Genomic DNA, 25,683 nt, shown 5'->3' on the forward strand with positions numbered 1-25,683 from the left:
TTACTGAATGGGCCATTTTCTTGATTTTACATCAATTTTATGAGTTTTGTGAATTTTTTTTTTAATATTACTACTCACTTAGGTGGAAATGCTTTATTTATGCATTTTGAATGTGTTTCCCTTTGCTAAAACAGATCTTAAAAAAAAAAATCACCCTTATAGACAAATAATTTTCACAATACTCCAATGCTAAATGGTAACTATGACTTCCTTCTTGGCACATGGCTTATAATCATAAATTTAAAATCAAAGTCTTTGAGTCATTCAGTGTAAGAGTTTCCAGAGATATTAGAAATTATCTTTTCATTTTCTTCATACCAATTTGCTACAACAAATTCAGCAAAACATATCTATTTTCGTGTATTTGTTGAGAGATTGCCATTGATGCTTCAAGATTTGTTTAAAAGCATATAAGCTTAGATCTAGAAAATAGCTTTAATATCACTTTGTCCATGACATCATGAATACGTGAAAATCCCCATCTAGTGGGTCTAAAACGTTGCTCTTTAATTAGACAAGTAATGTTAAGTGTTATACCCCATAAACTCAAACCAAATTTCTTTTAGTGACAATCTGTTGTAATAATTATCTTCATTAGTCTGGAATATTCTTTTAAAATTTTCTTAGAAAACATATAACTAAGAACCAAAAGGAGTTAGCATATTCTTTAATTCAGTATGATTAAACTAGAATTTAGTCAGAGGTTCTGTTTGAAAATTAATAGGCTCAGTGCTGAGATTGAAAATAATCACCCTGATTCTTGTTCTCAACGAGATTATAACTCCATTTAGCTTCAAAGAAGACATTTACAATTAGCCTGTGACTCCCCAAATTAAAATAAACTGGCTATGCTGCTGCTGCTAAGTCTCTTTAGTCGTGTGCGACACTGTGCGACCCCAAAGACGGCAGCCCACCAGGCTCCCCCATCCTTTGGATTCTCCAAGCAAGAACACTGGAGTGGGTTGCCATTTCCTTCTCCAATGCATGAAAGTGAAAAGTGAAAGTGAAGTCGTTCAGTCGTGTCCAACTCTTCGCGACCCCATGGACTGCAGCCCACCAGGCTGCTCCGTCCATGGGATTTTCCAGGCAAGAGAACTGGAGTGGGGTGCCATTGCCTTCTCAATAAAAAGCACATGATTTGTCTCAAAATCCTTTATTTGGCCATGCGTTGGGATTATTTATATCTTTCCTTTTCTCCTTTGCTTTTCGCTTCTCTTCTTTTCCCAGCTATTTGTAAGGCCTCCCCAGACAGCCATTTTGCTTTTTTGCATTTCTTTTCTATGGGAATGGTCTTGATCCCTGTCTCTTGTACAATGTGATGAACCTCATTCCATAGTTCATCAGGCACTCTATCTATCAGATCTAGGTCCTTAAATCTATTTCTCTCTTCCACTGTATAATCATAAGGGATTTGATTTAGGTCATACCTGAATGGTGTAGTGGTTTTCCCTACTTTCTTCAATTTAAGTCTGAATTTGGCAATAAGGAGTTCATGGTCTGAGCCACAGTCAGCTCCTGGTCTTATTTTTGCTGACTGTATAGAGCTTCTCCATCTTTGGCTGCAAAGAATATAATCAATCTGATTTCAGTGTTGACCATCTGGTGATGACTCAATGGACGTGAGTCTGAGTGAACTCTGGGAGTTGGTGAGGGACAGGGAGGCCTGGCATGCTGTGATTCATGGGGTCGCAAAGAGTCAGACACAACTGAGTGATTGATCTGATCTGATGTGGGATTATTTATGCATTAAGTTTTTAATGTTTGTTAGTTGCTCAGTCGTGTCCGACTCTTTACGACCCCATGAACTGTATGTAGCCCACCAGGCTTCTCCATTCATGGAATTCTCCAGGCAAGAATACTGTAGTGGATTGCCATTCCCTTCTCCAGAAGATCTTCCTGACCCAGGGATTGAACCCTGGTCTCCTAGATTGAACCCTGGTCTCCTGCATTGCAGGCAGATTCTTTACTGTTTGAACTACAGGGAATTTTCTAATAGTGATTCAAATTCAGTGTGGTGCAGTAGAATGAACCTTTGAATTAGGCAGACAGAAGTTTAAACAGGGTCCTTCAGTTTGGCTCTGAGCAAGATTTTAACCTCTTTTTCAATCTTGTTTTCTTAATTTTTAAAGTGCAAATAAATAGCACTCTTTCAGGGTGATTGAAACATTTTTACATAAAGTTTAAGTGAGCCATACACAGTGCTTGGAAGACATACAACATTCAAAATATGGTAGACATTTCTCTGGTGTTTTGTTTAGGTGGTAACAAATACATGTTGTTAAGATTCTTAGACACATAGTAGAACTTAAAATGGATAAAAAGAGAGGAATGTTTCTAAAAATCAATTTGTATCAACTAGTGTTTGAGATAACTAGAATAAAAACAACGAAAGTAGTTTAGATTTAAGAGAGAAAAAAATGCTTTCTTCAAGGCCTTCTCAGTGACTCCCTCACTAGCTAAAGAATCAAATAAAAATCCATGAAGTCACAGAACTGTGCAGGTAGAAATTACTTCAGAAATTATTTAACTCAAGTCTTTTGTTTTAGAGCTGAGGAACCAAGGTCAAGAGCCCTTTAATTAATTATTGCAGTCAACAGAGGAAGTGAGGTGAAGATTTGCACTTTTCCACATTCTCTTTCAAGACCTCTTAAGAGACAATAAACCACCCCACATGAAAATATATATATACTCAAACATAGGTATGCAATGTAAACTAGATAAGAAAAAAGAGCAGGAATGCTACAAAAAGCTAATATAGGAAGCTTAAAAATAACTTCGAGGTAAAACATATATTTTTGCCTTTTCATACTATTCTTGGGGTTCTCAAGGCAAGAATACTGAAGTGGGTGCCATTCCCTTCTCCAGTGGACCATATTTTGTCAGAACTCTCCACCATGACACATCCGGTTTGGGTGGCCATACACAGCATGCATGGCTCATAGTTTCATTGAGTTAGACAGGGCTGTGATCCATGTGATCAGTTTGGTCAGTTTTTTTTCTAATTGTGATTTTCATTCTGTCTGCCCTCATATGGATAAGAGGCTTGTGGAAGCTTCCTGATGGAAGGGACTGGCTGTGGTGAAATCTGGGTCTGATGGGTGGGGCCATGGTCAGTAAACCTTTAATCCAATTTTCTGTTGATAGGTGAGGCTGTGTTTCCTCCCTGTTGCCTCCCTCCCTATCCCTATAGCAGGGGTAATGGCAGTTATGGTGACCTCCTTCAAAAGGACTTATGCCAGCACTCTGCATCTCCCAGGAGAGTTGTTTTCCATACCCCTGATCCCTTCAGCAGGTCACTGTTGACCCATGCCTCTACTGGAGACTTCTGGACACTCACAGGTAAGTCTGGCTCAGTCTATTCTGGGTTCTGCTGCACTGCTGGGTTCTAAGTCACTGCTCCTTTCTCCTGGGTTCTGATGCACACAAGGTTTTGTTTGTGCCCTCCAAGAGTCTGTTTCCCCAATTCTGTGGAAGTTCTGTAATCAAATCCCACTGGTTTTCAAAGAGGTAAAACATAGGTAATTATAAACCCCATATTGCTCTATATAACTTTACTATTCTTTCCAAATGGAGCATATATAATATTCACTCTAATTATTAAGATCATTTTAAGACCTTATTATTCATTTAATGAACTTGATTTCTTGCAGATCATTTATTTAGTCATTGCAATTATTTATGCTTTACATATAATCAAATAACCATTATTCCCTACTGACAAAATCTCTGAATTGCCAATGATAACCAGTTTTTCTGTGGCTGTCTTAAAACATTGATTTACCCTAGATGTATACCATATTTATAATTAAAGTACATGTGAAAATCTAGGATATCCTTGTTAATGAATCACTTTGTTCAAAATTTATAAATGTGATACTGACTATCTGTCATGTCCTGATCTATGGTAAAGAACGAAATTCATATTCAAATAATTAAAAATTAACATCTTGATCTAAAATTATTTTTTACAAATCTCCTTTTAGGTACCATGTTTACAATAGATATAACAATGGGGACATTAAATCATAAGTATAATTCTACTGGTTTGGAAAAAATTAAAGCATGCACACATGAATTTTATATGAAACTTCAAGAAAATTTTACTAGATTTTTAACTTTTCTAGAATAGCTTGTATTCACAGAAAAATTGAACAGATGGTACAGAGATTTCTCCTATCCCAGGCATGCATAACCTCCTACATTATCAACATCTTCCTCCAGAGCAATACATTTGTTATAATTGATGAACCTACCTGGTATATCATTATCACCCAAAGTCCATAGTTTATATTACAATTCATTCTTTTAGTGTTTTCTCTAGTTTAGACAAAGCAGTTGGACATGACTGAGTGACTAAACACAGCATACGTGATGTGTACCCACCATTATACTATCATGCAGATTACTCTCACTGCTAAAACTCCTCTGTGCTCCACTGATTCATTCTTCCCTCCACCAGCTAATACTGGTGGCAACCACTAATTTCATACTGTTTTCATTGTTTTGCCTTTTCCAAAATGTTTTATAATGGGGATCATATGCTATGCAGTCTTTTCAAATTGTCTTCTTTCATTTATTAGTATACTGAAGGTGAGGAAAAATAATTTCCCCTCTACCCTTCTAAGTTTTTCGTTGAGAAACTCCATATAATAAAAGATTAACTGGAAAAAAGAATACAGATGTTTATAACATGTATAACTCCTGTATACATTGGCGATTCCCAGGAAAACTGAATAATTTCTTAGATGGACCAATTCATCATTTTAAATACATCTCAAAGACAAAATAAGACTTTGGGAGGGGAAGAGCCAGGTTTTCAGGAAAAGTGCAGTAAATAAAGGTATGGTTGTTATATAGATTTAAATCTTATCTTTGATAAGTTCTAGAGAATTGATCATCTTCCTTTTCTTGGTACAGAAAGGGAGACATCATTACAAACAGAGGTTTCCATTTAAATGTAAATATCTCTTACAAAAGCACAACTTCTACTCAGTATTCAGAGATTTTCCTATGTCTGTTGATAAAGCAATCACCCTCAAATACTTCTTATGCCAAAGAGGTAACATAGTCTACTCCCCTTCATTATATCTAGGTTTCCTCTATAATATTTCATGGCTTGATAACTCATGTATTTTTGCACTGAATAATATTCTACTGTTTGGATGTACCAGTTTACCTACTTGGTTGATACCAAATTTTGGCAACAATGGATAAAACTACTTAAAAGATCCATATGTAGTTATTGCCTGGACATATGTCTTCGATTCCTTTGGGTAAGTACCAAGAAGCACAATTGCTGGATCGTTCTAAGCTGTACTATGTGGTATGACTGTGATAAATGTATATTTAATTTCATAATAATCTTTTAAGTAAAATAGCTAAGGCTTATTAAAGGAAATTTAAAGAGAATTTTTTAAAAGAGAATAAATGTTTTATTTTCTTTTTTTTTGAAGATTCTTAGCAGAGTATTTTATTTATTTATTTATTTTTATTTTTTTTTAAATTTTATTTTATATAACTTTACAATATTGTATTGGTTTTACCATACTGCTGGGCATACACACTGAGGAAACCAGAATTGAAAGAGACACATGTACCCCAATGTTCTTTTCTTATTTTATCACATCCTATTGAAAACAAAGACATAACAGAAAGTGAGAGATACACTCTCTAGAGTTGATGAACTTTTTTGGCTAATAAAAAAATGATCTCCTGTCAACTTTATGCTAACAACAAAATTTGCAGGCATTAAACTTGTATGTAATTATTTTCTCCAGATGCAAATTGTTAGAATGGTCTCATGGATTAAATATTATTTGGCAGAAAATAGTCCAAAGATAATATATTTCCACAGATCCTACTGAAATTTATGTATATATAATATATACTAATTTGACTATTTATTTATATAACAAACATATATTTAACTCATCATATATTATTCAACAATCTATTGTAGTTGAATTTACTAAGTCCCTTAATTTTCAAGAAAGAATGTTAATATTCTTCAATTGATCTTTGATATGTGTGGCTTTTCCCAAAAATTATTCATATAAAAATGTGTCATACTCTAGGCTCTTTCAAGGGAATATAACCTGGAACTGCATAAATCATAATATAAACTCAGATCTGATTAGTAATATTCATAAAGGATTTATTGAAGGATATGTATGCCCTTACTCCTGTAACTACCTAATTTTATTGCATTATCTAGGTGGGTCACTAAAAAATTATATTATCATCTAGGTTTTTTGCATCTTCCTCAAATCTGAACATTTTAAATGAATTTTTTTAATATAATAGTCATCCTCTTTTAGATACTGAGCCATTAAAATATCCATAAAACTAAACACTATGTTTGTTTTAGCCTAGTCATTTAATATAGTATCACCATATATGTGTGTGTGTTAGAAAGATTTATAAAGAATGTTTCCCTCAGAAGTAAATATTAGAAAAACAATTATCCTCCTAAGAAGCTGGTATTAGCTTGTTAGTATCATACACTGTCAACATATATCATTTTATTTTCTACATTTTGCTCTAATAGTTAGTAATCTTATATTAGCTTATTTTTTCAGCTCAAAAGATATATATTGTGCAGCATGAGATAATATGAGCTTCTATGAAGTCTCTTCCAATTATATAATTTATAAGTCAATTAGTAGTTTCAATTTGCCTTATTTCTTTTCATCTCCACAGTAATTATATTTAAGTACTTAATGATTTTATGGTTAACATCTGGTTGTTTGCTTTATTGAAGGGCAGAAAATTTAAATAAATACAATTTTAAAATCAAATGGCTTGATCAAAATGTTCTTACTCATTTAGTATCCATAGTAAATATTTTAAAACTGAAAACATCATATATTTTATTTTATTCTCTAAGTATATATCCATTGATAATTTTGACATAATTATCAAAAACTGCAAAATATTTGAATATTGATCATATGCTTCTTTTCAAGAAAAATGGCACTGACAGAGTAATCTTTAAAGTAACCTCATGCTTGTACACCAGAGATTTACATAGACTTACTCAAAATGTTATTCATTATACTTCCTGTGCCATGCAATATTGTGTATACATAAGGGTTTCAAATATTTCTTGAATGTATACTCAAAGTGATAGGCTATATTATCTATTTTTAATTTATCTTACCATGAGGTTGAGAGATAATAATTTGTGATATTTGAACACAAAATGACACAAGAGAGTTCACTGGCATATTTATTTATGTTATAAAATTATTTTATTTATATTTGTACCTCACAGAGAGATTTATGATGTGTTAAGTACCCATTTTTTAACAATAAACTTATTTCTTGATATAATGTAATTCTGTAGCTTTTACTCAGTTGATATATTTAATGATCTATGATTATCTTAGTTTTCTTGGTTTTGCATCAAATGATCCAGTCAAGATAAAAAAAGTTTGAGAAATATGTATTTAACATATGATACTGGATTTACTTTATTGTGCTTAGTCCTGTTACATTTATCTCTCTTCATTTAATTTGTATACTGTGAAAATTGAGTTTTAAAGAAAAATTGTAAAACATATAATGTATTTACAAACACATTACCATCACCTAAGCCTCGACTTAGCTAATTAGAGTTTTAAACATTATGTAATATAAATTACTTAACAAAATTAAAATGACCTGAAGCAGTATAGTTGAATAAGCAATCATCTTCACAGATGTATCTAGCCAGGAAAGGTCAAAAGGCATGAGAATAATAACTTGTATGTAAAAAACTAAGAAGACATAAAAATCCCTAGTAAAATAATAAAGAAATTTAATCATAATATCCCAATATCTTTAAGTAATAGATTTGTGAGGAATATATGTTGACAAGTATTATTAGTTGCTCATGTCTCTCAGAAGTTAGAAAATAAATTAGCTTTCACCTATAGTTTGCTCTTAAATCCTGCATTCTAAATTCTCAATAGACTGCTAAGAGACAAGAATCTTGATGTGGTGAAGGCTTGGAGCAAACAATACATTCAGTCATCACTACTCAAGAAGAGCTAAAGTAAACTCAATCAGAAACCTGGAAGACACTTCACAGAGGATATCTGAATGGAATCATGGACCATATTTTTCTTAAACAGTAGTAATCACTGAAAGCACCATGGCTCAAAATATCTTGATTCATAAACTCGGATTCACAAGTGATTATTACTCAAGATATTTTATCTGCATATAGAGTACATGCAACTTTTTGTGAAATATAGCATAAATCTTTCAATTATTAATGAGATTATCAGATGTTGGTTTAAAACTCAACATTCAGAAAACTAAGATCATGACATCCAGTCCCATCACTTAATGGCAAATAGATGGGGAAACTATGGAAACAGTGAAAGACTTTACTTTTGGGGGCTCCAAGTCACTGCAGATGGTGACTGCAACCATGAAGTTAAAAGACACTTGCTCCTTGGAAGAAAAGCTATGATCAACCTAGACAGCTTGTTAAAAAGCTAAGACATTACCAACAAAGATCCTTCTAGTCAAAGCTATGATTTTTCCAGTGGTCATGTATGGATGTGAGAGTTGGACTATAAAGAAAGCTGAGCACTGAAGAATTGATTCTTCTGAACTGTGGTGCTGGAGAAGACTCTTGAGAGTCCTTTGGACTCCAAAGATACCCAACCAGTCAATCCTAAAGGAAATCAGTATATTGATTGGAAAAGCTGATGCTAAAGCTGAAACTCCAATACTCTGGCCACCTGATGTGAAGAACCGACTCATTGGAAAAGACCCTGATGCTGGGAAACACTGAAGGCAGGAGGAGAAGGGGACAACAGAGGATGAGATGATTGAATGACATCACTGACACCATGGATGTGAGTTTGAGTAAACTCTGGGAGTTGGTGATGGACAGGGTGATGGACAGAAATAGATGTTTTTCTGGAACTCTCTTGCTTTTTCCAATGATACAACAGATGTTGTCAATTTGATCTCTGGTTCCTCTGCCTTTTCTAAAACCAGTTTGAACATCTAGAGGTTCATGGTTCACATATTGCTGAAGCCTGGCTTGCAGAATTTTGAGCATTACTTTACTAGCGTGTGAGATGAGTGCAATTTTGCGGTAGTTTGAGCATTCTTTGGCATTGCCTTTCTTTGGGATTGGAATGAAAACTGACCTTTTCCAGTCCTGTGACCACTGCTGAGTTTTCCAAATTTGCTGGCATATTGATTGCAGCACTTACACAGCATCATCTTTCAGGATTTGGAATAGCTCAACTGGAATTCCATCACCTCCACTACCTTTGTTCGTAGTGATGCTTTCTAAGGCCCACTTGACTTCACATTCCAAGATGTCCGGCTCTAGGTCAGTGATCACACCATCGTGATTATCTGGGTCATGAAGATCTTTTTTGTACAGTTCTTCTGTGTATTCTTGCAATCTCTTCCTAACATCTTCTGCTTCTGTTAGGTCCATACCATTTCTTTCCTTTATTGAGCCCATCTTTGTATGAAATATTCCTTGGGTATCTCTGATTTTCTTGAAGAGATCTCTAGTCTTTCCCATTCTGTTGTTTTCCTCTATTTCTTTGCATTGATTGCTGAGGAAGGCTTTTTTATCTCTTCTTGCTATTCTTTGGAACTCTGCATTCAGATGTTTATATCTTTCCTTTTCTCCTTTGCTTTTCACTTCTCTTCTTTTCACAGCTATTTGTAAGGCCTCCCCAGACAGCCATTTTGCTTTTTTGCATTTCTTTTCCATGGGAATGGTCTTGATCCCTGTCTTCTGTACAATGTCACGAACCTCATTCCATAGTTCATCAGGCACTCTATCTATCAGATCTAGGCCCTTAAATCTATTTCTCACTTCCACTGTATAATCATAAGGGATTTGATTTAGGTTGTACCTGAATGATGTAGTGGTTTTCCCTATTTTCTTCAATTTAAGTCTGAATTTGGCAATAAGGAGTTTATGGTCTGAGCCACAGTCAGCTCCTGGTCTTGTTTTTGCTGACTGTATAGAGCTTCTCCATCTTTGGCTGCAAAGAATATAATCAATCTGATTTCAGTGTTGACCATCTAGTGATGTCCATGTATAGAGTCTTCTCTTGTGTTGTTGGAAGAGGAAAAATGATAGGATACTGAACGAGAAACTCCCCAGGTCAGTAGGTGCCCAATATGCTACTGGAGATCAGTGGAGAAATAACTTCAGAAAGAATGAAGGCATGGAGCCAAAACAAAAACAATACCCAGCTGTAGATGTGACTGGTGATAGAAGCAAGGTCCAATGCTGTACAGAGCAATATTGCATAGGAACCTGGAATGTCAGGTCCATGAATCAAGGCAAATTGGAAGTGGTCAAACAAGAGATGGCAAGAGTGAATGTCGACATTCTAGGAATCAGCGAACTGAAATGGACTGGAATGGGTGAATTTAACTCAGATGACCATTATATCTACTACTGTGGGCAGGAATCCCTCAGAAGAAATGGAGTGGCCATCATGGTCAACAAAAGAGTCTGAAATGCAGTACTTGGATGCAATCTCAAAAAGGACAGAATGATCTCTGTTCGTTTCCAAGGCAAACCATTCAATATCACAGTAATCCAAGTCTATGCCCCAACCAGTAACGCTAAATAAGCTGAAGTTGAACGGTTCGATGAAGACCTACAAGACCTTTTAGAACTAACACCCAAAAAAGATGTCCTTTTCATTATAGGGGACTGGAATGTAAAAGTAGGAAGTCAAGAAACACCTGGACTAACAGGCAAATTTGTCCTTGGAATATGGAATGAAGCAGAGCAAAGACTAATAGAGTTTTGCCAAGAAAATGCACTGGTCATAACAAACACCCTCTTAATAAGCTATCAACAAAAGAAAACACAGCTTAAAGATTATATATACACATGCATATGTATATATTATATATGCATACATATAGACATATATACTAATATACATCTCTATATGTGTCATAAATATGTACAAAGTAGAGCAACCTGAAATCTTAGTGTTGAATCTATATATAATAACTATAGCTATTTTTAAAACTTTCACAGAAATTCAATTATTAATGTTTACATTTATGAACTATAGTTTGTTCTGGTAAAATATTACTATCTAACTTAGCAAGTAATATTTATCTGAGTACAATATCTAAGGATAGGAAAATATATTTTGCTACATATGACAGAGATAAAAGTATAGAATTTTTAAAGAGAGAATAATAATGTTTATGGAAAATATGAAAGAAATTTTGCGATAAGTGTTCCATCTAAAAGATAAATGCAGTAAGCCCACTGGATAATCAAAACTACTCTGTTATTTAATTAATATGCCAAATTTAGTTTATATGAATTATGCAGCTTCCCTTTCTGTTTTGAATGAACAAATCAGATAATTGCTTGGTGGTTTGTTTCACTTTGCTTGTACAGGCAACAGATATGTAAATATGAAATCACTATGTAAAACAGGAAAGTAAATTATATCCCTGGTTAAATATCTCATATGTATTTGGTAACAGAATATTATCCTAAGCATTAACTCAGGGACAAAAATGCACATTTGCCAATAAGAAATAAAAGGATAATAATGGTCAACACTGAGAATTTTCTAGTTTTGTCTTTGTGGAAATTTCTCCATTTTCTTTTCCTCAAAAATTTCTCCAATTTTTTTCCTCAAAAAAAATTTTTTTGAGGAAAAAATATGTGTATATTACACAATAATTTAAATGTGTCAACCAGATATCAGGGATAAGTGGTATATTTTCCCAGTGGCATTGACACTTGACCAATGAACATATGATATTTTGGAGATGATAACAGTAGTTATTACACCAGGAGTGTAAGCTATTTTTTGCCTTCATGAAATCTTAACAGAAGCAGCAACACATCATTTTAAAATGCCTGTGGTGATCAGAGTGAAATATTCCATCTCCAAGGCTCATGAACAGACACTCAGAAGAGTTCTTCATCTACTCTCCCTTTTCAAAATCATTTACCCAAGCCAGGATTTCTTAACAAACAGTTCTTTATAACACACCACAGAAAGAAAAAAAATAGAACAGCTCATAAGAGTTTGAGACTCATCCATTCACTATCTTCCTTTTGGAATTCCAAGTACATGCGTGCACACACACATCTATTTATAGTAAAATTACTTATAGTGTTATAGCTACATATATATATATAACTATATACACATAGTTGTATATAGTAATAGTTTAGTTGTAATTATGGTTATATGCATTACTTGTAGTAAACAAACTTCCTCTATTTTCTTTTATCACAGATTCCTGAACATCTTTTGCTGACATATTCTATTTTTGCCACCTGAAAAGTGCACTGAGAACTTACATTTAAGTAAACATTAATGACCGCAGGTGACTCCTTCAACATGGATGAAAACAACCTCTTACTCTAGATCTGAATTAATCAAAGCTGCCCTGATAGGGGGGAAATCATACTGACACTGAGATGATGTCAAGAACAACTTAGGGAAATAACAGTTTAGTAGCCTAGAAAGTCGCTTCCTACTTCTTGGATCCTAGAACTCTGTACACAGTGTTTGCTCAATAAATTTAATTAATGTTACTAAAGTAACTTAATTGAAAGTAATAAATTCAACTGATCTCATGAATTTAAGGAATTATATGCAAGAATAATCTCAAAAAGGGCTTCATAGGTGGCTCAAGGGAAAGAATTCACTTGCCAGTGTAGGAAACAGAGTTCATACCTGGAACAGGAAGATCCCCTGGGGAAGGAAATAGCAAACTACTCAGTATTCTTGCCTGGGAAATCCCATGGATAGAAGAGCCTATAGGGCAACAGTCTATGGGTTGCGAAAAGACTCAGACAGGACTTAAAGACTAAACAACAATTTTAAAGAATATACCTTTCCCCAAAGATTTTATTGCCCATGAGCATATGTCCTAAATAAGTTTAATATAACAGATTGTAAAAAATCTTAGTAGATAGATTTATTTCATTCTAAAAAGGGGATGACGGAGGATGAGATGGCTGGATGGTATCGCCAACTCGATGGACGTGAGTTTGAGTGAACTCTGGGAGTTGGTGATGGACAGGGAGGCCTGGCGTGCTGCGATTCATGGGGTCGCAAAGAGTTGGACAGGATTGAGCGACTGAACTGAACTGAACTGAACTGAATGTAGTACTTATAGCTAACATGTTGCATTCCTAACTCTACAAATTATACAAGTATTTATATAAAGATTCCATTCTTTGAAATGATTATTTATAAAGTCATTCTATCATTCAGGAAACTGAAATAATACAGGTTTGTTTGCATTAAGAGCATCAGTGAGAAGGTGCCCACTACTGTGGTTCCAGGTAACTATTTATATTAAAACATCATCCTTTGATGACAACATTATTTAACTTTGTCAACAGTTTTATTGTTAATTATATTGTTTTGGAAAATAAGCCTATGTTTTAGACCTTTTTATGTGAATAATTTCCTCAGCAATTGTATGAATCTCAACATTTGATTACATAAGAATCCTAAATATAAGCCTAAATATTTGTCTATTTGTACATTTGGGGAGAAAATTTCATTTCTTGAACATTAATGACTTCCCTTCGAAAATAGAAGATAACTTAGATTTAAACTTCAATTTCATAAGGACATTTTATATATGTCATTCTTATTTATAAGAGGTTTCGCTTACAGTTTAGCGTGTACTCATCTCCCAGCTAAACTGAATAGATGTTGATGAATAAAGAATCCAGAGATGTTGGCTTCAGGGCACCTGAGATCAATCTCATTACACAATATTGTTATGAAAGCTGTTAGTTTTATACAGGGCAACCATTATATGTGACATACAGTTGGCAAAAGGTTAAATACATATTGTAAATTTTTAAAAAATAAAATTGTTTCAAATTAAAATGAATTCATGAGAGAATATGTGCTGTCATGAATTTAAAAAAAGAAAGACAATTTTACAAGCAATTTGTGCTTGAGTTTAATTCCTGTCACCATCTTGAACTCCCAAGATGGAATAAGTGGTATTTTCATAAATTTAAAGTAAAGCATTAACTCTCTATAGTATTCTTGCTGGAGACTTAACATTCATTGCTCCCATTATATATATAGTTTCAAAGAATATGAAATTATCATAGCTCTTATCACAGTCTCACTGTGGTAGAATATGTTATATATATTTTTTAAAAATCAGAAGCAATTTTAAATCAGCTTTAAAAATGTCTGTAAAAATTTGTGTCTTCACTAACTGTCAGGGGGAAAAATGTAAAATTATCTGAGTAAATTATTTCTTGGAGATCAAGAAAAGATTCTCACCAAAATTATGCAGGTTGCTTATTTCTGTTGACCAGACAAAGCGTAAATCAGTTTGACCTGGATTTTAATTTTGCTGTTGTTGAGTCACTAAGTTGTATCTCTTTGCAACTCCATGGACTGCAGCACGCCAGGCTTCCCTGTCTTTCACTGTCTCCCAGAGTTTGCTCAAACATGTCCATTGACTTAGTGATGCCATCCAATATTTTAATCTTACTGACAGAATTTAGACATGTAATTTCATCTTCATAAAAACAAAATGCATTCTGAACATCTAAAGTATAATGTATTACCTCAGGTATATCATGCTGACATATAACAATATATATATATAGTGGATAATGTGCATCACAATAAATTGTGGAAAATTCTGAAAGAGATGGGAATACCAGACCACCTGATCTGCCTCTTGAGAAATTTGTATGCAGGTCAGGAAGCAACAGTTAGAAATGGACATGGAACAACAGACTGGTTCCAAATAGGAAAAGGAGTTAGTCAAGGCTGTATATTGTCACCCTGCTTATTTAACTTCTATGCAGAGTACATCATGAGAAACGCTGGACTGGAAGAAACACAAGGTAGAATCAAGAGTGCTGGGAGAAATATCAATAACCTCAGATATGCAGATGACACCACTCTTATGGCAGAAAGTGAAGAAGAACTCAAAAGCCTCTTGATGAAAGTGAAAGTGGAGAGTGAAAAAGTTGGCTTAAAGCTCAACATTCAGAAAATGAAGATCATGGCATCCGGTCCCACCACTTCATGGGAAATAGATGGGGAGACTGTGGAAACAGTGTCAGACTTTATTTTTATGGGCTCCAAAATCACTGCAGATGGTTACTGCAGCCATGAAATTAGAAGACGCTTACTCCTTGCAAGGAAAGTTATGATCAACCTAGATAGCATATTCAAAAGCAGAGACATTACTTTGCCAACAAAGGTCCATCTAGTCAAGGCTATGGTTTTTCCTGTGGTCATGTATGGATGTGAGAGTTGGCCTGTGAAGAAGGCTGAGTGTCGAAGAATTGATGCTTTTGAACTGTGGTGTTGGAGAAGACTCTTGAGGGTCCCTTGGACTGCAAGGAGATCCAACCAGTCCATTCTGGAGATCAGCCCTGGGTGTTCTTTGGAAGGAATGATGCTAAAGCTGAAACTCCAGTACTTTGGCCACCTCTTGCGAAGAGTTGACTCATTGGAAAAGACTCTGATGCAGGGAGGGATTGGGGGCAAGAGGAGAAGGGGACAACAGAGGATGAGATGGCTGGATGGCATCACTGACTCGATGGATGTGAGTCTGAGTGAACTCTGGGAGTTGGTGATGGACAGGGAGGCCTGGCGTGCTGTGATTCATGGGGTCACAAAGAGTCGGACACGACTGAGCAACTGATCTGATCTGATAGTAAATTATTATATCTTATATATTATTTTATTTACCTTTAACATACTAAAGATACCTTAACTTTGGAATTGATATTTTTAGATAAAATAAAGGAATTTACACTTTACAACTAATCTTGTTGAGAACAAGCATTTTGTCTCTATTTATCCCTTAGGTTGCAATAAAACCACTGCATCACACCTGTTTTTAGCACCTGGCATCAGTTTCTTTGTAAAATATAATTCCCTATCATTTTGAAACAAGCAAAAATAAATTATTTATTAAAGATGAAAAAACGGTATTCTGTTTTTGGATTCACCATGAAATTATAGGTATGTCAATACAAATTTGCTGTTATGAGTTAAAAGTTTTAAATGTTATAAGCTATTTTCTTTACTTTAAAAAAGAATATCCAGGTGCAGTGATATTTTCAGTTAATGTTTCTGTAGAGAAAATTAAAGGTTTATCAAATTATGATAAAATTTAATCATGTGTTAGCTCATAAGGCAATGGCACCCCACTCCAATACTCTTGCCTGGAAAATCCCATGGATGGAGGAGCCTGGTAGGCTGCAGTCCATGGGGTCGCTAAGAGTCCTACATGACTGAGCGACTTCACTTTCACTTCTCACTTTCATGCATTGGAGAAGGAAATGGCAGCCTACTCCAGTGTTCTTGCTTGGAGAATCCCAGGGACGAGGGAGCCTGGTGGGCTGCCGTCTATGGGGTCGCACAGAGTCGGACACAACTGAAGTGACTTAGCAGCAGCAGCAGGTCATAAAGAACTAATTTAAATCATTTCTCAAGGAAGTTTGTTAAAGCCAGTTTAAATATGACCTGGTGTTCAAAACTGAGGTCTGCTATCTAGGCCATATATACCACTAATTTTTCTTAAGTTTACCAATCTCTTCTTTATATTTGCTAGTATTTTATAGATGTGTATCTTATATGCTAATACAATGTATAAGTTAATTCACTTAAGCAGACCAATTAGGTACTTATTTCATGTGACAAGTTGATTTCCAGTCTAACTATGTAACTTTTTTATTTTAATTTAATTGTATATTGAAAGTGCAAAATTCTGTTTTGGCTTGATACTTCTAGTAGAAGTCCTCATAGAAGGAAATGCAATTACTAGAGGTTAAAAGGGATTAAATTGTTTTGAGGTACAATTTGATATTAGTAAATTGATCTAGAGGATACATTGAAAATTCTAGTTTTATATTGGATTGCTAGGAAAATAGCAGAAAGGTCAATTGGATTCAATCTTGTGAAAGCTCTCTGTGGACAGGTTCTGTCACATTATCAGGTAGCATATATTTAAGAAATTTGTGCTGAATATAAAAACTAGTTAAACTGAAATTTAATACAATTTTAAAAGATGTTTATGTATTGACAAAATTCCTCATTATTCAGAGTAATACTGCAAAGCTCAGTTAATTTATTGGAAATCTCTATTACCTGGGTAAAAATACATGTTTTGGGAAATAACAGTTTATTTTACTGAAGTTTTCAGTTTGTATTTAAATCTTTACTACATTGTGGCTGTAGTAGTATAACAGCATAATTAGCCATACAGTTTTATATAACATGAGACTCAAAGTGAAATGAAAAGATACAAAATCAATAATCATTTTTGTTTGGGGCATCTGGTAATGATTAGAAATTTTAGTTATATCTTCCACTGCAAAGAGTATCACTAGGAGCTGTAAAATCTTCCTAAAGGCAAAATATTATGAGAAGAATGTTCAACTTGGATCCTAATTCTAATAGGACCTCTACTATCAACAGTATGTCAGAGATGGGGTAAGTGAGTGGATTTTTCTTTGCCTCTTTCTTCATTTTAACTTGAAGGAATTTGTGTTGCATGAATTCTTAAATAATATAGTGGAGGTCAGTGCTCCTCAAAGTTATATTACATTATTGTAAGTCTTGAGAGATGCTCTATAAAAATATGTTTCTCCTTAATGAATTTAGGAGACACTATGTACTATCCATTTTGAAGATTTACATAACAATTAGCATATTAAGGGCTCATTGAAGTCATTCAGTTTATTGTTGAAATTCACTTGGGAAATTCTGATGCAGGTACATACACAAAGTTTTTGGTTAATATTAACTTATGATATTGATTAAGAAATCATTAGTATTCTAATCTTTTGAAAGTAGATATCCCATAAACAGCTACCAATTTATAATTACTCAGATAGCAAAGTACCACCTTGAGGCTATGTCTTAAAGCTTCCAATGGGGAGTAACACTTGACTTATCTGAATTACACCTGAACATCTTGGAGACCTCCCATAGTTAAGCAACTGTAACAGCTTGCCAACCTCCTGCATAAAATAAAATAAAATACCCAGAGTGCTATAAAAAACCGGAATGCTGTAAGTCTGTGGACTTCTTCCTATTTATGTTTTATTTATACTGTTTATAAAAGTAAATTACTTGTTTGAAGTACTATTCTTGAAGCTGCCTGGATCTCTATGGGGAAGTACTCCTGTGAATCCTCTTTTATTGGTAGTGGTTGATCTTTGGCCCCAGGATGAGATCTGAAAGGTTAAAAGCTTTGCTTTATAAGGGGAGAGTCAATCTGATTTGAGAATAGAGGGAGACCTTCTAGTAAGAACCAAACCTGATGGAAATTAACTCTTTTAAAACTGATTCCTAATAGTGTAACCAGAGCAGCTGCATTTCTGTAAATAGCTGGAAAATTCTGTCCTTTATGTTTCAGCTCCAAAGAGCAATTACAAAGATAACATCTGACAGAGTTTGGAACAATTTTGCCAGCAGAAAGAAAGTTTACCTCTTTCTTCCCCATACCCCCTTTTAGCTTTGGTTAAGAAACAAAAATGATGTTTATTCTGATGCTTTATTATTAATAATTCAGGAAAATAATTCATTTAACATTTATGAATAATTTTGCTGAATCAATTTCCCTTATATGAGAATAGATAAATAAAAACACTAAGAATTTGGTCAGATGGAAGAGAATTTTACCATTGAAATTATTAATTGCACAAAACCCTCTTAAAGCGATGGTCAGCTGAGGACACTGAATTCTGTTATAGATATTTTGTTTTATGAGAATAGATATTTCCTAGTCACCATTTTAGTTAAGTAATTAGAAACAAAATAGCATATTTTCTTCTACATAACATAACTGATTGTTAGACCTTTAGTAATACTGAAACTAATTTTTAACCTTGTTGGAAGATCCTTTTGAAAACTGGTTACAAGCTTTAATTATTCCTCTCAGAGATAAAAGAGTATGCTTGAAATCCAATTTGATGAGTTAACCAAGATCTCATGTAAAAAAACAAGAGTAGAGAGAGTAGCACTAACTTTACTTATTCCAATCTCTCTTTTTCTGACACAGAATAGATAGGTAGGTAGATAGATAATCAATGCATACATATATACATAATGTACACATTCACATATTTTTAAAATTAATATTTATAATGATAATTATGAACTGAGAACTTTAAGATGTACCAGCTGGATTTAGAAAAGGCAGAGGAACCAGAGATCAAATTGCCAACACCCACTGGATCATCAAAAAAGCAGATGAATTCCAGAAAAACATCTACTTCTGCTTTACTGACTATGATAAAGCCTTTGACTATGTGGATCACCACAAACTGGAAAATTCTTAAAGAGATGGGAGTACCAGACCACCTGAGAAACCTGAGAAACTGCATGCAGGTAAAAAGCAACAGTTAGAACCAGACATGGAACAACGGACTGGTTCAAAATTGGGAAAGGAGTATATCAAGGCTGTATATTGTCACCCTGCTTATTTAACTTATGTGAAGAATATATCATGCAAAATGCTGGGCCAGATGAATCACAAGCTGGAATCAAGATTGCTGGGAGAAATATCAACAACCTTAGATACACAGATGATACCACCTTAATGGCAGAAAGCAAAGAGGAACTAAAGAGCCTGTTGATGAAGGTGAAAGAGAAGAATGAAAAAACTGGCTTAAAACTCAACATTCAAAAAACTAAGATCATGGCACTGGTCCTGTTACTTCATGGCAAACAGATGGGGAAAAAGTGGAAACAGTGGCAGACTTTATTTTCTCGGGCTCCAAAATCACTGCGGACAGTGACTGCAGCCATGAAATTAAAAGACGTTTGCTCCTTGGAAGAAAAGCTATGTCAAACTTAGAGTGTATTAAAAAGCCAAGACATAACCTTGCAAATAAAGGTCTGTATAATCAAAGCTATGGATTTTCCAGTAGTAGATCTTTGCACATTTGTCCTGCTTATAAAAGGAAATTACTTGTTGGAGTACTGCCTCTTCAAGCAGCCTGGTTCTCTATGGGAAGTACTCTTATGAGTACAGTTTTACTAAAAACAGTTAATCTGTATTTGGAAGGATTTCATTTAGAAGTGGCCAACAGAAAGTTAAATGAAAGTGAAAGCCACTCAGTCATATCCAAACTCTGCAACTACACAGTCCATGGAATTCTTCAGGCCAGAATACTGGAGTGGTTAGCCAGTTCCCTTCTCCAGGGTATCTTCTCAACCCAGAGATCAAACCCAGGTCTCCAGCATTGCAGGAAGATTTACCAGCTGAGCCCAAGGGTAAGTCAAATGGGAAGTAAGAAGAAAGGGATTTTATTATATAGATTCTTATCAGTCAAATATTTTGCATAGCTAAGCACCACCCTCAAATATTATCTGTGAATAACACACATACATGTGCTAGGTCACCTTACATTCTTCCTGCTTCTGTGCCTACACAATTTCTCTTGTTCCTTATCTTCTTTTTTCAACTCTGTATTTCCATTTAATCAAATCCTAATCTTTACTGATCCCATCTCAATTTAGATCACTCTGTGAAGCCTTTCTCTACCAAAAAAAAAAAAAATCATGTCATATTTTCCAATTATTTTCTATATCATTAAATAGCAACTTAAAATACCATTCTTTACAACTAAGTATGTATATTAAAGAGTCAGACAAGACTTAGTGACTGAACAACAACATATATTAACATATTTTTACATTTTTCTGATTGTAAACCTCTTTAATTCAATGGTACTATAATAATTAATACAGCTTATAAGCAAAATTTGCCTTATAGCAATGACTTTGAAAAAAAAATAAGGAACAGACATAAAGAACAGACTTATGGACATGGGGAGAGGGAAGGAGAGGGTGAGATGTATGTTAAGAGTAACATGGAAACTTACATTACCCTATGTAAAATAGATAGCCAATGAGAATTTGCTGCATGGCTCAGGCAACTCAAATAAGGGCTCTATAGTGGAGAGTGAAAAAGTTGGCTTAAAGCTCAACATTCAGAAAACGAAGATCATGGCATCTGGTCCCACCACTTCATAGGAAATAGATGGGGAAACAGTGGAAACAGTGTCAGACTTTATTTTTTGGGGCTCCAAAATCACTGCAGATGGTGACTGCAGCCATGAAATTAAAAGACACTTACTCCTTGGAAGGAAAGTTATGACCAACCTAGATAGCATATTCAAAAGCAGAGACATTACTTTGCCAACAAAGGTCCGTCTAGTCAAGGCTATGGTTTTTCCTGTGGTCATGTATGAATGTGAGAGTTGGACTGTGAAGAAGGCTGAGCGCCGAAGAATTGATGCTTTTGAACTGTGGTGTTGGAAAAGACTCTTGAGAGTCCCTTGGACTGCAAGGAGATCCAACCAGTCCATTCTGAAGGAGATCAGCCCTGGGATTTCTTTGGAAGGAATGATGCTGACGCTGAAACTCCAGTACTTTGGCCACCTCATGTGAAGAGTTGACTCACTGGAAAAGACTCTGATGCAGGGAAGGATTGGGGGCAGGAGGAGAAGGGGACAACAGAGGATGAGATGGCTGGATGGCATCACTGACTTGATGGACGTGAGTCTGGGTGAACTGCGGGAGTTGGTGATGGACAGGGAGGCCTGGCGTGCTGTGATTCACGGGGTCTCAAAGAGTTGGACACGACTGAGCGACTGAACTGAACTGAACTGATCAGCCTAGAGGAGTGGGGTGGAGAGGGAGGTTTAAAAGGGATGGAATATATGTGTACCTATGGCTGATTCATGTTGAGGTTTGACAGAAAACAACAACAACAAAATAAGGGTTTAAGTCTGATCAAAAAACTCAGCCCCTGTTATCAACTATGAAAACCTATGAAATTAAATTCTTGACTACATTATCTGTAGTGAGGACACAATTGGTTAAAAATGTGCTAAATTTTCATTTAGTTTTCTGTTAAAATTTTTATATTTACTATAAATTCAAGTACCTAGTAGAGCAAGTTCCAATACAAAGTCTTGATTAGAATTTGAGTCTACTCTAGAGATATTTCAAATTCTTTACAAATTGCTTAATTTTTCATCTTCAATATTGTTGAAAACTACATCAAAATTCCTTATTTTTTAAAATAAATGACATAAATACCTCTGAGAAATACAAACTGTGAATTCAACATATTAGAAAGCAAAAATAAAAGAAATTAAAATGCATTATATGTAGATATCTCTGTAAAAATGACCATTTTTTTACAGAACTTGCCCGAAAAAAATAATAATGAGCTATTTAATGAAACATTTTTCTTTAAATAATGATTTAGAGAAATTTTCTCTGATAACTCATCTTGCGTTCTGTACATGACTGATCTAAAGAGTCCTACTGTTTACAAACTAAATTGCTCAAATATTTATAAAATACACAAATTTTATCACAATATCAACAAAATTAAAATAGGTAAAATAGGACTTTCCTGGTGGCTCAGTGGTAAAGGATCTGCCTGCCAGTGCAGGAGACATGATTTTGATCCCTCATGCCACAGAGCAACTAAGACCGCATGCCACAATTACTGAGCCTGTGCTTGAGAGCCCAGAAGCCAGAACTAGTGAGCCCACGTGCCGCAGCTTTGAAGCCCACACACCTTAGAGCCCATTTTGCTCCCCAACAAAAGAAACCACCACAATGAGACCCCCACACGCCACAACTAGAGAGTAGCCCCCCCGCCTTTGCAACTAGAGAAAAGCCTGCAAAGCAACAAAGACCCAGCACAGCCAAATAAATAAATAAAATTGTTAAATGGGTAAAATACTTCTTAGAATAAGTATAAATACATATTTCTTATTAAGGCGGATAACAATGAAAGAGATATCAGCTCTTTCAGAGGTAGCAGACATGGTCTCTAGCTCATATCCTTCTACCAGATCTACCATATTCCAATAAATTACCTCCTTTTCACCCAGCTACACAGACAAGAGTTACATTTGTTCAATTAGTCATTTCCTAAAACAAGTTTGACCACATTTATCTGCTTCACCCACCTCACTGATGACTATCCACAGATGTGTTGAAAATGTTCCTGTCACAACTATCACTTTCTATGACTGGGATAGAGTCTTCAGCCACCTTTGCTCTTTTTTTTTTTTTTTTTTTTTAAATTGATGGATAATTGCTTTACACATTTTTGTTGTATTCTGTCAAACCTGAGCCATACAGCAAATTCCCATTAGTCATCTATTTTACACATGGTAATGTAAGTTTCCATGTTACTCTTTCCATACATCTCCCCCTCTCCTCCCCTCTCCCCATTTCCATAAGTCTGTTCTCTATGTCTCTTTCTCCATTGCTGCCCTGTGAATAAATTCTTCAGTACCATTCTTCTAGATTCTGTATATATGCGTTACAATACAATATTTATCTTTCTCATTTTGACTTACTTCACTCTGTATAATAGGTTCTAGGTTCATCCACCTCCTTAGAACTGACTCAAAGGCATTCCTTTTTATGGCTGAGTAATATTCCATTGTGTATATGTACCACAACTTCTTTATCCAGTCATCTGTTGATGGACATCTAGGTTGCTTCTATGTTCTAGCTTTTGTAAATAGCAGTGCAATGAACAATGGTAGACATGTGTCTTTTTCAATTTTGATTTCCTCAGGGTATATGCCTAGGAGTGGGATTGCTGGACCATATGGCGGTTTTATTCCTAGTTTTTAAAGGAATCTCCATACTGTCTTCCATAGTGGCTGAATCTATTTATATTTCCACTAACACTGCAAGAGAGTTCCCTTTTCTCCACACCCTCTCCTGCATTTATTGTTTATAGACTTTTTGATGATGGTCATTCTAACCTGTGTGAGGTGATATCTCATTGTAGTTGTGATTTGCATTTATCTAATAATGAACAATCTTGAGCATCTTTTCATGTGTTTGTTAGCTATCTGTATGTCTTTGGAGAAATGTCTTGTTTTTCTGGCATTGAGCTGTAGGAGCTGCTTGTATATTTTGGAAATGAATCCTTTCTCAGTTGTTTCATTTGTTACTGTTTTCTCCCATTCTGAGAGTTGTCTTTTCACCTTGCTTATAGTTTCCTTTGCTGTGCAAAAGCTTTTAAGTTTAATCAGGCCCCACTTGCTTACTTTTGTTTTTATTTCCGTTACTCTAGGAGGTGGGTCATAGACGATCTTGCTTTGATTTATGTCAGAGTGTTCTGCCTATGTTTTCCTCTAAGAGGTTTATAGTTTCTGGTCTTATATTTAGGTCTTTAATCCATTTTGAGTTTATCTTTTTGTATGGTGTTAAGAAGTGTTCTAATTTCATTCTTTTACATGTAGCTGTCTAGCTTTCCTAGCACCATTTATTGAAGAGGCTGTCTTTGCTCCATTGTATATTCTTGCCTCTGTTAAAAAAAGGTACTCATAGAAGCATGGGTTTATTTCTGGGTTTTCTATCTTGTTCCCTTGGTCTATAGTTCTGTTTTTGTGCCAGTACTGTTTTTGTACCATACTGTCTTGATGACTGTAACTTTGCAGTATAATCTGAAGTCAGGAAGGTTGATTCCTCCAGTTCCATTCTTTTTTCTCAAGACTGCTTTGGCTATTCAGGGTCTTTTGTGTTTCCATATGAATTGTGAAATTTTTTGTTCTAGTTCTGTGAAAATGACATTGGTAATTTGATAAGGATTGCATTGAATCTGTAGATTGTATTTGGTAATATAGTCATTTTCACAATATTGATTCTTCCTATCAAGGAACATGGAATATCTCTCCATCTGTTTATATTGTCTCTGATTTCTTTTATCAGTGTCTTATAATTTTCTGTGTACAGTTCTTTTGTCTCCTTAGGTAAGTTTATTCCTAGATATTTAATAATTATTATTGCAATAGTGAAAGGGATTGACTACTTAATTTCTCTTTCTGATTTTTCATTGTTAGTATATAGAAATGCAAATGATTTCTGTGTATTGATGTTGTATCCTGCAACTTTGCTAAATTCTCTGATTAGCCCTAGTAATGTTCTGATACTATCTTTAGAGTTTTCTATGTACAATATCTTGTCATCTACAAACAGTGAGAGCTTTACTTATTCTTTTCTGATCCAGATTCCTTTTATTTACTTTTTCTTCTCTGATTGCTGTAGCTATGGCTTCCAAATCTATGTTGAATACGAGTGGTGAAAGTGAGCACCCTTGTCTTGTTCCTGATGTAGCAGGACTGCTTTCAATAGAATAAGGTTTGCTGTAGGCTTATCATTTAGGACCTTTACTTTGTTGAGGTAGGTTCCTTCTATGCCCATTTTTTGAAGAGTTTTTATCATAAATGGGTGCTGAATATTGTCAAAGGCTTTTTCTGCATCTATTGAGATTATCATATGGTTTTTATCCTTCATTTGTTAATACAGTATATCATGTTGATTGATTTGCATATATTGAAGAATCCTTGCATCACTGCAATAAACACAATTTGATCATGGTGTATGAATTTTTGATGTGTTGTTGAATTATGTTGACCAAAATTTTTTTGAAGATTTTTGCATCTATGTTAATCAGTGATATTGGCCTGTATTTTTCTTTTATGGGGTTGTCTTTGTCTGGTTTTGGCATTAGGGTGATGGCAGCCTCATAGAATGAGTTTGAAAATATTGTTTCCTCTGCAATTGTCCTGGAGAGAGAGGCCAGGCCAGACAACAAGGGTGATGTTACTTATAAGTTGGACAGCCTAAAATAGTAACATTTGCTCACAAG

At 34.8% G+C, this 25,683-nt stretch overlaps 1 long non-coding RNA gene across 1 annotated transcript; it reads left to right on the top strand.

Annotated features, from left to right (window-relative positions):
- Positions 1–3,171: 3,171 nt before the first annotated feature.
- LOC129657207 (uncharacterized) lies at positions 3,172–15,733 on the top strand. Its single transcript, XR_008716604.1, has 4 exons — positions 3,172–3,339; positions 12,261–12,351; positions 13,248–13,318; positions 14,825–15,733. It is a non-coding gene; the product is annotated as an uncharacterized LOC129657207 (long non-coding RNA).
- The last annotated feature ends 9,950 nt before the right edge of the window (positions 15,734–25,683 follow it).

The sequence above is a fragment of the Bubalus kerabau genome, chromosome 7, assembly GCF_029407905.1.
Source record: "Bubalus kerabau isolate K-KA32 ecotype Philippines breed swamp buffalo chromosome 7, PCC_UOA_SB_1v2, whole genome shotgun sequence".
In the NCBI taxonomy this organism is placed as follows: Eukaryota; Metazoa; Chordata; class Mammalia; order Artiodactyla; family Bovidae; genus Bubalus; species Bubalus kerabau.